This window comes from Eptesicus fuscus, chromosome 9 (genome assembly GCF_027574615.1).
Source record: "Eptesicus fuscus isolate TK198812 chromosome 9, DD_ASM_mEF_20220401, whole genome shotgun sequence".
Classification (NCBI taxonomy): domain Eukaryota; kingdom Metazoa; phylum Chordata; class Mammalia; order Chiroptera; family Vespertilionidae; genus Eptesicus; species Eptesicus fuscus.
This window is the reverse complement of record NC_072481.1, coordinates 10,158,286-10,171,162: the sequence shown is the minus strand read 5'-3', so window position 1 is coordinate 10,171,162 and position 12,877 is coordinate 10,158,286. Positions and strand designations below refer to the sequence as shown.

Genomic DNA, 12,877 nt, shown 5'->3' with positions numbered 1-12,877 from the left:
GGCACAGGCCAGGCTCGGGGGTCATGCGGACAAGCGTTCAAGTCCCAGCTCTGCCGCTTCCAAGGGGTGTGATGTTGGGCAAATCACTTCCCCTCCGGGAGCCTCAGTTTCTTCATCTGTCAAATGGGTATAATGAGTCCCTTCTTGGTGGGGCTGCTGGGTGGCTCAGATGAGATAACGCATAGAGCGCTTGCGGCGGGGTCCGGTGAATAGTGAGCCATCCATAGGTGTCAGCCCTGGCATGGACTGTTTCGGGGTGGCATCTTCAAGACCCCTCGGAGGCCCGTGCTGTGGCTGTGAACACAGACCTGGGCTCTCTTGCTGACATCTTAGTGTATTGGTTGTTAAGCTCTGGGCCATGCAGTGTGCACCTGGATTCTGCAGACACGCCAGCCCCATGGGGGTTTGTGGGCAAGGGGGAGAGCCCGATCCCAGGAAATGGGCAGGCCTGCTCCACCACTAAGGTATGGCACCCAGAGACCGCTTTCCGGCCTTCCCTGTGCTCCCCCACACTCCCCTCCCCACCCAGCAGGAAGGACCCTCCTCCGCTCAGCAGGGGCTCAGGAGGTGTGCATAAGACCCCTCCTCCCTGCACTGAGGTCAAATCAAGCCCTGCAGGTCAACACCGAACCCAGTGCACTGAGCATTTACTGATGCCCACGTCTCTCCCTTCTTCAGCACCCTCCCTGCCCCGAATCCATTCAGCCCACTGGCCACTTTCTCCTGGATCACAGGATGGGCTCCTTGCTGCCTCCCTGCCTCCAGCCTCCCTCACCTGCTCCCAGGGAAAGCCTTCTGCCACGTTCAGTGCCCAGCTTCGAAGTCCTCAGTGCCGCCTGCCTCCTGTCTGTCTCCAGGGAAGAGCTATCCCAGGAGAACGCCCCCACCTCCTCATCTGGACTCCTCCAGCAACCCTTCCTTCCCTGCCCCCCTTCTCTCTGGACCCCCCCCCGCCCTGCCCCTGCCGCCCGGCCTCAGCAAGCCGCCCGCAGTTCTGGAAGCTCCGAGCCCCTCTCCTGCTGAAGGGCTCTGCCCCTGCTGCTCCTCCAGCGGCACTGACCTTCCCTCTCCTCTCCCGTCACTCTGTCACTGCACCGCCTCCCCTGTCACGCTCCACGTCGCCTCCTCTGGGACGCCTTCTCTGCCTCCCTCCCACTCCCCATTCTGGACCGGAATCCTCGCTGGGCTCCCATGATCCCCTGCACCTCCCCCACGGCCAGTCTGTTTGCGTGTCTGTCTCCCACCACGCCGGTCCATGTTTCCAGTTTACAGCTGGTAATCGTGCGAATAACTCCCTGTGGATGAACGAGGGAACTGGCAGTGCGCCCCGATGTGCCGCTCCCTGGGTTAGCGCCGGGAGCTCAGGAGAATACAGCCCAGTCCTTGCCCGGAGGACGTTGTGGTGACTCCAAGTCAGGGAATATAAGGTGCAAAGAGGACGGATTCATTCCAGAGAGACACCGGCAGCGAGGCTGGGCAGCTGAGCAAGGGCTGACACCCTGGCAGGGCAAGGGAACCTGGGAGCGGGCAGCTGGTCTCTGGCAGGTTCGGAAGGATCCAGAAGGTGAAGAAGGAGAGAAAGGAGGGGCCCTCTGCCGCTCCACGCCTGTTCTGATCCTCATGCCAACTCCTTTTCAGCTGATCTCCCACCATGCAAACCCCAGCGCACCAATCTGGGGAGCCCTGAGCACCCCAGGGTGCCTTGCGCCATTCTGCTAGTGCCCATGCGAATCCCTCGGGAGGCAGCGGGTGGTTTGGCACGAGAGTGAACCTTCGTGGAAGCGAGGTTCAAATCCAGCTTTGCAGCTGTGTGACCTTGAGTGGGTTATGTAACCTTCTGGAGGTTCTGTGAAATTGGGATGAAATCCTTACCCCCTCGAAAGAGTCGGTATACTGGGCTGAAGTGTCCCTGGCCTCACACCCACCTGCAGCACCGGGATGTGATCTTGGAAGTCAGGTCTTTGCCGGTGAAGTTGGTTAAGATGAGGTAATATTGCTTTTGGGTGTATGGCCCCTAATCCAATATGGCCGGGGACCTTATAAGAGGAGAGACAGGCAGACACACAGAGACACAGAGAGAACACCATGTGGCGGCGACAGGGGCGGAGACGGAGCGGTGTGTCCACTAGCCAAGGAATGCCAGGATTGCTGCAGCCCCAGAAGCTGTGACAGGCAGGACGGAGCCTTCCCTGGAGCCCTACTGACACCTTGATTTCAGACTCCGGGCCTGCCAAGGTGCGGGAGAATGGATTTCTGTTGATTTTAGCCACCTGGGCTGCAGTCATTCATCAGGGCCGCCCTACCAAACCAACGCAGTGGATGTGAGAGCCCAAAGATGGATTTCACGGAAAGAGCGAGCCCGGAGCCCGCACGCAGTAAGTGCCCCAACACATTAGCTCCGGCCGCTTTTATTAATTCCGTCCCGGTGTCTCCGTTCCCTTCCCTCCCCCGGAGTTCCGAGACCTCCGGCTCCTCAGAAGCAGGACTCCAGCCCCTTCCCCTGCTGACCAGTCCACCGAGCGTCTTTCACACCCAGCTTCACCCTAAATCCCACCCATTAGCCTACATTCGCTCCTGGTCTGGGGACGTGGAAAACAAGCCACAGAGCTGTTTCTTCATAAAATCACGGAGTCTCTGAGTCAAAAAGCACCTCAGACGCTGACTCGTCCAATTCTTTTCTGGTTCTTTTATTTTTCTTCTCTTTTTTTCTTTTTCAGGGGAGAGCGCGAACGCAGTCCCCATTACCACAAATTATGCAGTCGAGTTTCCCACATTTGGGGAAATCGCAGGGGTCAGCACATCCGGAGGGCAATGGATGAGCCTCGCCCTGGGCAAACCTCCTTCGTGATCATGGCCTCTCCCCCGTCCGGTAAGTATCTCTTTTCTGGTTCTTGATTGTCCTCTAAATCATAGCAGTGTCCCCACACTCACAAACACCCTCCCCAAACACTCACAAACACCCTCCCCAAACACTCACAAACACCCTCCCCAAACACTCACAAACACCCTCCCCAAACACTCACAAACACCCTCCCCACACACTCACAAAAACCCTCCCTGCATGTGTGTGTATGTGCACACACACACTCATGGGAAAATTTGTCACCCATAATAGGCTAACTATACAAATTTGTCACCCATAATAGGCTAACAATATATATATAGTTCATCTTCACTTGAGGATATCTTTAGTAAGAGGAAGGGGGGGGGAGAGAGAGAGAGAGAGAGAGAGAAAGAAGAAGAAGAAGAAGAAGAAGAAGAAGAAGAAGAAGAGAGAAACATTGATCGGTTGCCTCCTGTACGTGCCTCGACTGGGGATAGAACCAGCAACCTAGGTATGTGCCTTGACTGGGAATCGAACCCACAACTCTTTGGTGTATGGGACAATGCTCCAACCAATCGAGCCACCCCGCCAGGCAGCTAACAATATGCGTATACCCCATGAGTGTAACAGACAAACATCCCACCAGACCATATCCTTCCCCTGCCCAAGCCCCCCGTGGCTTCTACCTCCCTTGGAATGGATCCAGGACTCTGACCTGGCCTCCAGGCCCTGCAGGGGTGGCCCTTGGCCACACGCCACATTCCCCTCGTTATCCCTTGAACAGCCCCCTTCTATGCTGCACTTCCCTCTGCCCGTTAGTCCCTGGCCCCATGCGTCTGTGAGCTTGTCCCCACTCACTCAGCTATCATGTCGAATGTCCCCTCCTCTGCTGGCCTCCCTGCCCGCCCCTGCCACAGCCTTCAGCCCTCCATGCTGAGCGCTTATCTCAGCACCATGGAGAGTTCCTTCCCGGCTGGGTGGGGTGTGCTGCCCGCAGCCCCCTCTAGAGAGAGGACTCTGTGGGGATTGGATCCGGCCTGTCCCCTTCACCCAGGCCCCAGGGCCAGAGCAGTGCTTTCCACGCAGAAGCTCGGTGGAGAAATGTTAAACTAATGCGTGGAATCAGTCCACCGTGCTTCGGTTTTCAAAAAAATGCTAACGTTTATTTTCTTGTTTAATTCTCACGAATGCTTCAGGGGAGAGATGATCTTAATTTTCTGGGTAAAGAAAACAAAAACTGAACTTGGTAGGGAAGTAACCAGCTGGAGTCCACCCAGACAATAGCAAGGGGAGAGACTCGAACCCGAGTCTTCTGATTCTACCTGCCTCCCCACCCCCCACACACACCTACACACAGAGATCAGCCCAGATGCTGAACCTGGATGGTGCTCAAGGTGAGGTGCCCTGCTGCTGACCGGGCCATGACCTGGGCCCTCTCCTCAGCCCCAGAATAATGTTCCTGGACAGGAATGATGCTGATGGTGAATGATGACGAAGCATCGGGCACGGTTCTAGGCACCTGACAGATAAATAAACTCACTGACTGCTCCCCTCCACTCTACAAGGCAGGTCTTGCTCTCATCATGTGGATGAGGAAAGTAAGGCGTTAGCTTATGTGTCCTGGCAGACCCAGGATGCAGGCTCCGCCAGCCGGGCCCAGAGCGCTGCTCCTCCCACATGTTTATCCCAGGCTTCATGCTTTTGCGCCCTCAGGCGATCCCCAGGCAGGCAGAACTATCCCCATTTCACAGAGGTGGAAACAGGATGCTCAGCTGTTAAGTGACAGAGCCACGGGGCAAACCCAGGCTCGCTTGGCTCCAAAGCGAGTGCCGGAATACCGGGCTCTTCTGCTGCTCGAAGCCTGGCGCGGGAGAGACAGCTGTGCCCGCTGGAGAAGGGGGAGCCCACCGCGGCCCCCCGAGATGTCAGGGAGGAAGGGAAGCTGATGGCTCGACTCTCAGCAGAGGCAGGTGCCTCATGCTTGGGGTCAGGAAGGGCCAGCGCGTGAACAAGGGCTTTCTGCCCTCGCCCCACCCATCCCTGGTTCCATCCCCAAGACCTGCTGCGGGTGCCGGAACCACCTTCTGCCCTCAGACCAGGTGCCCAGGTTGCAAACAGATCTGAGCATCAGAACACAGAAGGCGGGGACAGGATGGAGCCCAAACAGATGCCAAGTTCAAAAAAGTTCAAAAGAGAACCACAGGGAAACAATGACAAATGGGGAATTCAGCAGAAAAGCATCCAAACAGCAGGAGAAAAACAAAGCCAGATGGGCCCGGCCTCCCTGACCAGCAAGGCGGCTGCTGGCCAGCTCCGGGAGGGCCTGCCCGAGTGACCCTGCCCACTGCGTTTGTGGACGGCATGCCTTTGCCTGGAATGCCCTCTCTCTATTACCCCCTCCCTCCCCACCCATAGTGTAATCGCTAGCACAATCTGCTCCCACTCATGGAATCCCGCTCTGGCTCCTGGGACTACCGCACCCCACTCTCTTGGTGTGTAATCCACATGCAAGCTTATCCTTAGATTATGTCCTTCCTCTGGGCACAAGACTTCACAGTTTATACGGCAGCTCCCTCACACTCACTGCCTCAAGGCGCCCTGATGATAACTTGGCGAGATGAGTACTATTATTCCCACTGGACACCTGTGGCTCAGAGAGGGCAAGTGACTGGCCCAAGATCACACAGCTAGAAACCATGAGAAGTAGAAATTTGAGACTAAGCTCAGAGATCTGGGCAGCTAAGTGCTGGGCACACAGTAGGTGTTTAACAAGGAATAGGCGGATGAAGGGGGCACTGAGGTTAATGCCACTATTTTTTTTTAACCCCAAATTTTCTCCTTCTGGATTCCTGGAGCTCCGTGGGGTCATCCCACAGTCTGAAATCGCTCTGCAGGGAAGAGAAGGAGAGGGGACACGCACACTGCTTTGTCCACTTTGATGTCACACCAACCCGGGCAGGCAGGCCCGATGCCCTCTAGCTTCCCCACTGGACTTGGCTGCCACTCACCCAGGATAACAAGGCTTTCCCTCAATCACAGGCCAAGTTCACCTCTGATAAGGCCTAGCAGGGAGCACCCTCTCCCCAGGGCGATGACGTGATAGCGCCATGTTTTACAAGCTCACAAATCCCAGATAAGAGCTGGCCAGTTGGCTGGCTCCAGAGAGATAAGGAACTGCCCACCCCCTCCCTGGCGGAGCACCCAGGCAGGGGAAGAAAGACGAGGGGGGTGGAGGGGAGGTCAGAACTGGCGTAGGAGGAGTCCCTGCTCTGGCCCCACGGCTCTCAGGGCCCCAGCAGGCAGATACCACCATTGGCCCCACTTTGCAGATGAAAGGAGGTGAAGGGAATTGCTTCCTTAGCTGGGGGTCCCCCATCAGGGATTTGGATAAATGTTTACTGAATACTTACTGTGTTCTAGGAGCTGGGCTGAGTACATATCCACACACACACACACACACACACACACACACACACACACACCCCTTCACACCTTTGCCTACATACAACACACCCTGGGGTAGCTGTGCTCATATCCCCAATTTATGCACCAGAAACTAGAGTCTGAAGACACCAAGGAGGGTCTGCCATGGGTGAGCTCTGAGGAACACATCACGAGACCAGAGCTGTATAGGTTTCTTGGGGTGTCTGGGCCGGCACCGGGGAGGAATGCAGAAAGAGAAACAGGCGGAGGGGAGCTGGCTGTGAGGGTCTCCGCCAGGCCCACTGGGGTTCCTGGAGCTGAGAGGACCCTTCATAGTTGCCCTGACTTGAGGCAAGAAAGCAGGGCTCCTGTCCCCATCCAGCAGCCATTGGCTGGGGCTGCCTCTGGGAAGGCACGGCGTTGGGTTAGGTGGCGGCTTCAGGGCTGCTCCTGAAGAAATGCTCCGCCATGGCAGCACCTGGGGAAAGAGGGCCTGGGACCCCCAGGGTCAGCCCCTGGTTACAAGTGACCCCATCTTGCCAAATAAACTTAGGATCTAAATTTAGTTTTCTACCCCTTTCAGAGAGAGAGAGAGAGAGAGAGAGAGAGAGAGAGAGAGAGAGAGAGAGAGATTAACAGAGCAAGTGGGAGATACTTGCTTCAAACAAAGGCAGGCGACTTGGGCTTCTCGGCCTGGCTCTGCCCCTGCCCAGCTCTGGCCTAAGCTTCTAGTTAAATTCGGGGATGGGCCCAGCTGACCCCCCTGGTTCTTTGTCCTGATCCGAGCCCAGGGGACAGCACCCATCATCTCTGACTCTTGCAGGGTTCCCCACCCCCTCACCCCTGCAGCAGCAGAGAGCCTGTGGGGGCCACATCACCCAGTGCCACAGGTCAGGCCAGGGGTTGCATCAGCTCAGCCAAACCAAAGGGCAGTGGTTGAGGGTAAAGTCTCAAGGGGCAGCCGACCCAGGTTCAAATCCCAGCTCTGACACGTTCCAGCTGTGTGTCCCGGAGCAGGTGACCTCACTTCTCTGTGCCTCAGTTCCCACCTGTAACTGAGAACTGTAACAACGTCACCTTCCTTTTGGGGGACCCGAACTAACACCTCAAGCACTCAGCACGGTGCCTGGCACATGGGAAGTCCCAGGACATCAGCTGTCACCACCACCACTGCCACCCAGCTGAGGGTGGCGCCAGCATGGCAGGTGAGGCTCCATGCCTAGGCCTGTCCCAGCCTCTCCCGTCCCCCTGACAACTTCGAAGGAAGCCCAAGTTCCAAAATGTCATCTTAATAATTTACCTTCCCTGCTTTCTCTCCCTCTCCGTATGTTTATATTGTATTTTGTGAGGCTGTGGTAAAGAGCCCCACTCCCAGCTAGCGACTCGGCCTTCCCTGCAGTGATCTAATCAAAAGCCATATTTTACCGGCATGTGCTAACCCAAAGGCCATATTTCACGGGGGGCGATCTAATCAGGAAACTGTATTTGCAAGGTAGGGATCTAAATTCATGGTTATATGTCATGGCTGGAGATCTAATCGCGGGACAATATTTTAGAGCAGGGATCTAATCCCAGGGGGATAGTTCATGGTTAGGAGATCGGAGCAGGGTAACGTGACTTTTTCCTCTTCTTTCCTTTTTTAAAAGAAATGTATGTTTCAGGGAAAGCGAAATTATCCTAGCAAGCCAGAGCTTTGCCAGCAGTTAGGTCACTGCTAATAAAAAGCAGAGTCTATGCTGAATGATGATTCTTCTAGCCTCTCTGGTATCACAAAAATCTCTTGGGAAATATGGGGGTTTGCAGGGTTAGTCTCAAATCCAGGAGGGATCTCCAGATTCAGTGTCCAAGCAGGACTGTAATCCTCATTCATTTATTCATTCATTCTTCCTTCCATCCATCCATCAACCATCCATTTGTTAATTCCTCCATCCATCCATCCATCCATCCATCCATCCATCCATCCATCCATCCATCCATCTATCCATCCAACAAATATTCTGAGTGCCTGCTTAGTGCCAAGATCTTGGAATCGGTGATCTAGAGGCGAACAAGAAATCTACTACCTGTTATAGACTGAATGCTTGTGTCCCTCCCCCCCATCCAATTCATATGAAGAAGCCCCAAACCCCCCAATGTGATAGTATTTGGAGGTGGGGCCTTTTCGAGTGATTAGGTCTGGATGAGGTTGAAGCATGGGGCCCCCAGGATAGGATTAGTGTCCTTATAAGAAGAGAAAGAGACACCAGATCTCTCTCTCTCTCTCTCTTTTTCTCTCTCTCTGTCATGTGAGGACACAGCAAAAAGGTGGCCAAATGCAAGCCAGGAAGAAGGGTCTCACCGGGAACTGCACCAGCTGGAACCCTGGTCTTGAACGTCAAGCTTCCAGAACCATGAGAAATAAATGTCTGTGGCATTTTGTTATAGCAGCCGAGCTGACTAAGACACCACCATTACCATCCAGATATTGTTCTTACGGGAGATGTAGGTCGTCAACAAACAGTCACAGAGGGATGACGCAAGTAGGGTAGGTGCACTGAAGAAAGAGAGAGGGCTGTGGACGTAGACCCCAGGCCGCAGGGAGACCTCCCTGGCCAGTGCAGGGGGGACAGGTACCTGGAGGAGGAGCAGGAGCCGCCCAGGTAACATTAGGTGGGGTTAGGAAGACGGTGAGAGGAGCGAAGCGAATTCTAGGTGATTCTAGGAAACAGGAGAGGCAGGGCATGCCTCTGAGGTTCGATGGAGCCTGTTGGGTCAGAGGCCCAGAGAGAAGACCAGTGGCCTGAGAGGAGGCTGGAGAGTTGGACAAACCCAGGCTGCTGGGGTAAAGATCCCGACCCCGACCCTTCTGAGCTGTGGGACCCGGGGCCTGAGTGCATGAAGTGGACTGGGCCATGGTTGCCTCCTCTGTAAAATGGGATCATAGCAGTACCGACTTCAGAGGATTTTGTACTTTTTTTGGTATTAACAAAAGGACGCCACCAAAGCTTTAGGGGAGGGCCAATTAGCATTTTTTAAAGACCCTGCCAGCGGCTCCTTGGAGGATGGAGTCCAGGAGGATGAGAAAGGAAGCAGGGATCCAGCTACGATGCTACTGAGGGCATTCAAGGGAGAGAGGCTGGACTCTGTGGTCCAGGAAGGGGGCGGAAGGGGGCAGTTCCCAGTGGCATGTTGGAGGGATCGTGGTGAGTGCTGGGCCATGGAGCACGAGGGAGAGGGGGCATGGAGTGACTTCCAGGTCCTTGGCTTTGAGGCAGATGGTGTCCATCTCATTCCTCCATAGTTCTAGGGAAGGGAGGAAGACATGGAGAGAGAGAGAGAGAGAGAGAGAGAGAGAGAGGAAACGAGAAGACAGGAGGGGGGGAGAAAGAGGAGAGGAGAGAGAAAGAGGGAGGGAGAGAGAGAGAGAGAGAGAGGAGAGAGAGAAAGAGAAGGGGGAGAGAGAGGGAGAGAGAGAGAGAGAGAGAGAGAGAGAGAGAGAGAGAGAGACAGAGAGAGAGCCCGAGACTCTACAATCCACTCCTAGTCACCCAGCAGCTCTCTGCTGGGGGAAGATTTACAAGCGCCCCTCCCTTCTGCCTTCCTCAAATAGCTTTGCCTTCCCCAAGCCAATTTTGAGTGAATCAGTCTCCCAGGTAGAGAACAGGAAGATGTTCCAACACAATAAGTGTTTGGGGACGGGAAATAAAGGCTTCTGGGGAGCTTAGAATTCTCATTTAAATACCACAGCTCATCACTCTCCTCATTGCCAGCACATATCCGCAGCTATCTCTCAAATAATCTTCCGAGAGGCACGATGCTTTGTCATCCTGCAAAGCACTTTCACCCACTTTATTTCACCTGATTCTCACAGGAGCCCCCAGGGGACAAATAGCAGCATACCCATTTTATGGATGGAGAAACTGAGGTTCAGAGGCAGGGAATGACATGCCCAGCTATGGAGATGCAGCGAAGTGGCAACAATTGTAACAGCAGCAAATGCCTACCGAGCCCTTGTTCTGTGCCTGATACTCTTAGGGCATTTTTAGACACTTTGATTTATTCACCCTTACAGAAACCCTTTGAGATAGGTTTTATTAGTATCTCCATTTTTCAGAGGGGGAAACTGAGGCACAGAGATACAAAGTTGCTTGCCCAAGGTCACATAGCTGGTTAAGTGGTAGGGCTGGGATCCTGACCCCGGAAGTCTCACTCCAAAATCTATCTTTAGTCACCGGGTTATACAGTCTCACGTTTAGGAAGGAGGAGTTCCGCTCAGAACTGCCCAGTGTCCGTGGACTATACAACGTGCGGTTTACGCGCCTGAGAAATGCCATCAGGAATTACAAATCTACATGGATCCCGCTGCCTAGAGGGCCAGGGGTCGGAACACGCTTGTTTCATGTTTCTCCGTGATTGCTGACTTTTATATTTGGGAACCATTTCGAAGCTTGGCTGGGGGAATATTTCCTACAAAGTCATAGAAATAAGCTTCCAGCTTTCCAACCCACATCCCAGAGATGGACAGAAGGATGGACCAGCGTGACCTGACATTCTGCTAGTCCCAGATCCTTGATGCAACCCCCAAGGGGCCTGTCGGTCCCACACAATGTCCATCTGTGGGGACACCTTGATCCCTTTCTCCAAAGGGGAGCCAGGAGCGAGAACCACCCCGGGCTCTGGAGCTGTACAGAGATGGGTTCTAATGTCTTTAAATCAACATGGAGGATCAGACGGTTAGACACACTGTATGTAAGACAGGACACACATCCCATATAAGGGGTAAATGGTGGCCAACTGCCACAGGGGAGCTGGGTGAGGGAGCATGCGTGTGTCCAACCACCCATCCCCACTGCAGGAAATACAGGTACAGACGGTCCTTCCACCTGTGGGCAGACACCATCCAAAACTTGGTCTGGGGCCCACCCGGTGTGGTTCAGTTGACCCATGAACCAGGAGGTTGCAGTTCGATTCCCGCTTGGGGCACATACCCTGGTTGCTGGCTTGATTCGGTGCACAGGACGATGCTCAGCCAACCAAGCCTCACCAGCCAGGGCTGTGGCACCTTTATTTTACTATCAGTGGGGAAACTGAGTCTCAGAGAGGGGGTGTGTAGTAGAGCTAAGCAGCTTGACTCCTCGCTTAGTGCTCTGTGCCCTGCCCACGGCGCCCTCAGACCTCTGGGGAGGAAGCCTCTTCTGCCAGCCAGCGGGTCTGACCTCGAGCGCAAGGCGAGACGATGCCTCGGCCAGGGAACCACCGGCCGCCTCTCGGGCGCTCCCGGGGCTGCTGCTAGAACGGTACACAGGGGTCAGGCTCGCTATTGGAAAGCAGCATAACGGGGGGAGGGCAGCGGGCTGGGGAGGCGGGGGCTCCCTGTGATCTTGGGCCTGCGGCCAGCAGCAGGTGAAAGGGGTGAGGTCGCACCTGCTGGGTTAGGACAGTAATGGCAGCTATGTCCCCGGGACTCGTGTGGTTCACCAGGGCTATGGAGAAATTACGCAGGGGAAGGGGACAGAGAGAAAAGGAGTAGGAGGGGCCCCTTAATGGAAAGGTCAGGAAGGACCGCGCCGAGCTGTGACATTAGTGGAGAGACCCCCAGGAGGTGAGGGCGGGAGCCAGGCCTGTGGCTACGGGGGCTCTTGAATGCCAAGGAAGTCAGGGCAGCCAACACAGTGAGTGCTTCGTAATAATAATTATAGCTATTATTATTAGTGGTGATTTATGAATATGCATTAACATAAAATGTAATCTGGGCCTGAAAGGTGGGACCTGAGTTTCCAACTCCTCACCACCTTCAGGCGGTCCTGCCTTCTCGGAGACCCTTCCCCTGAGGACGTCTCCTCACACCCCACCATTCCTGCCTCCCCAGGTTCAGCATCGGCCCCACCCTGGCCAGGGGCACCTACTCATCCACCCAGACACAGTGCCCAAGGCAGGTGACAATGTTCTCATTGTGGCTTTTTTTACAATCAGGGGGAAATCCTATATAATAAAAGAGCAATATGCAAATCGACCAAAAGGCAGAACGACCGGTTGGCAGGGGGTGGGGCCAGCGAGCAGGCAGCGCCAGGCCAGCCAAGGCACGTGTGCCAGTGGGCAGAGAGAGGGGACAGCCATGGCGGGGGGGGGGGGGCGCGGGCAGAGGCCACCAGCGGCAGTAGAGGGGCAATGATGGGGGGGCGGGGCTGGCTACTGGCTGGCCTGTGCTGTCCCCTGATCGCCCAGTTGCCTCCCACAGAGGGAGGCCAGGCTGTGGCTCAGTCGGACATCCCCTGAGGGCTCCCGGATGTGAGAGGGCGCAGGCTGGGCTGAGGGACCGTTCCCCCCGTCCCTCCCTCGTCCCCCACAGTGCACGAATTTTCTAGTAATGTAATAATAATGAATATATAACCACGAATCCAGCCTGGATCATGTTTGCTTTTAGACCAGTGTGGTCATTAAATATACATCGTAATGATTTTATAGGGAGGACGGGGCCGTGGAGAACAGTGCTGGGCTCCTGAGAGTCCACGGGGCTCCTCTCTGCAGGGTGGGGAGCGGCTTTGGCTGCCCTCAGGCTGCCCCTGCCCTCCTGGACCTGGGAAGGCTGGCTGTTGAGCTGCCCTGAGCTGAGCCCCTGCCCCTGCTGCCTGCCCCCCTGACGGATGGAGC

General features: G+C 55.2%; 1 protein-coding gene and 1 non-coding gene across 2 annotated transcripts in view; both read right to left on the bottom strand.

Moving 5' to 3' along the window:
* Positions 1 to 12,877, bottom strand: part of IGSF21 (immunoglobin superfamily member 21) — a 204,871-nt gene that overhangs the window by 138,333 nt on the left and 53,661 nt on the right. The window lies entirely within an intron of this gene.
* On the bottom strand, positions 2,715 to 2,877 carry LOC114233966 (U1 spliceosomal RNA). Its single transcript, XR_003620170.2, has one exon. It is a non-coding gene; the product is annotated as a U1 spliceosomal RNA (small nuclear RNA).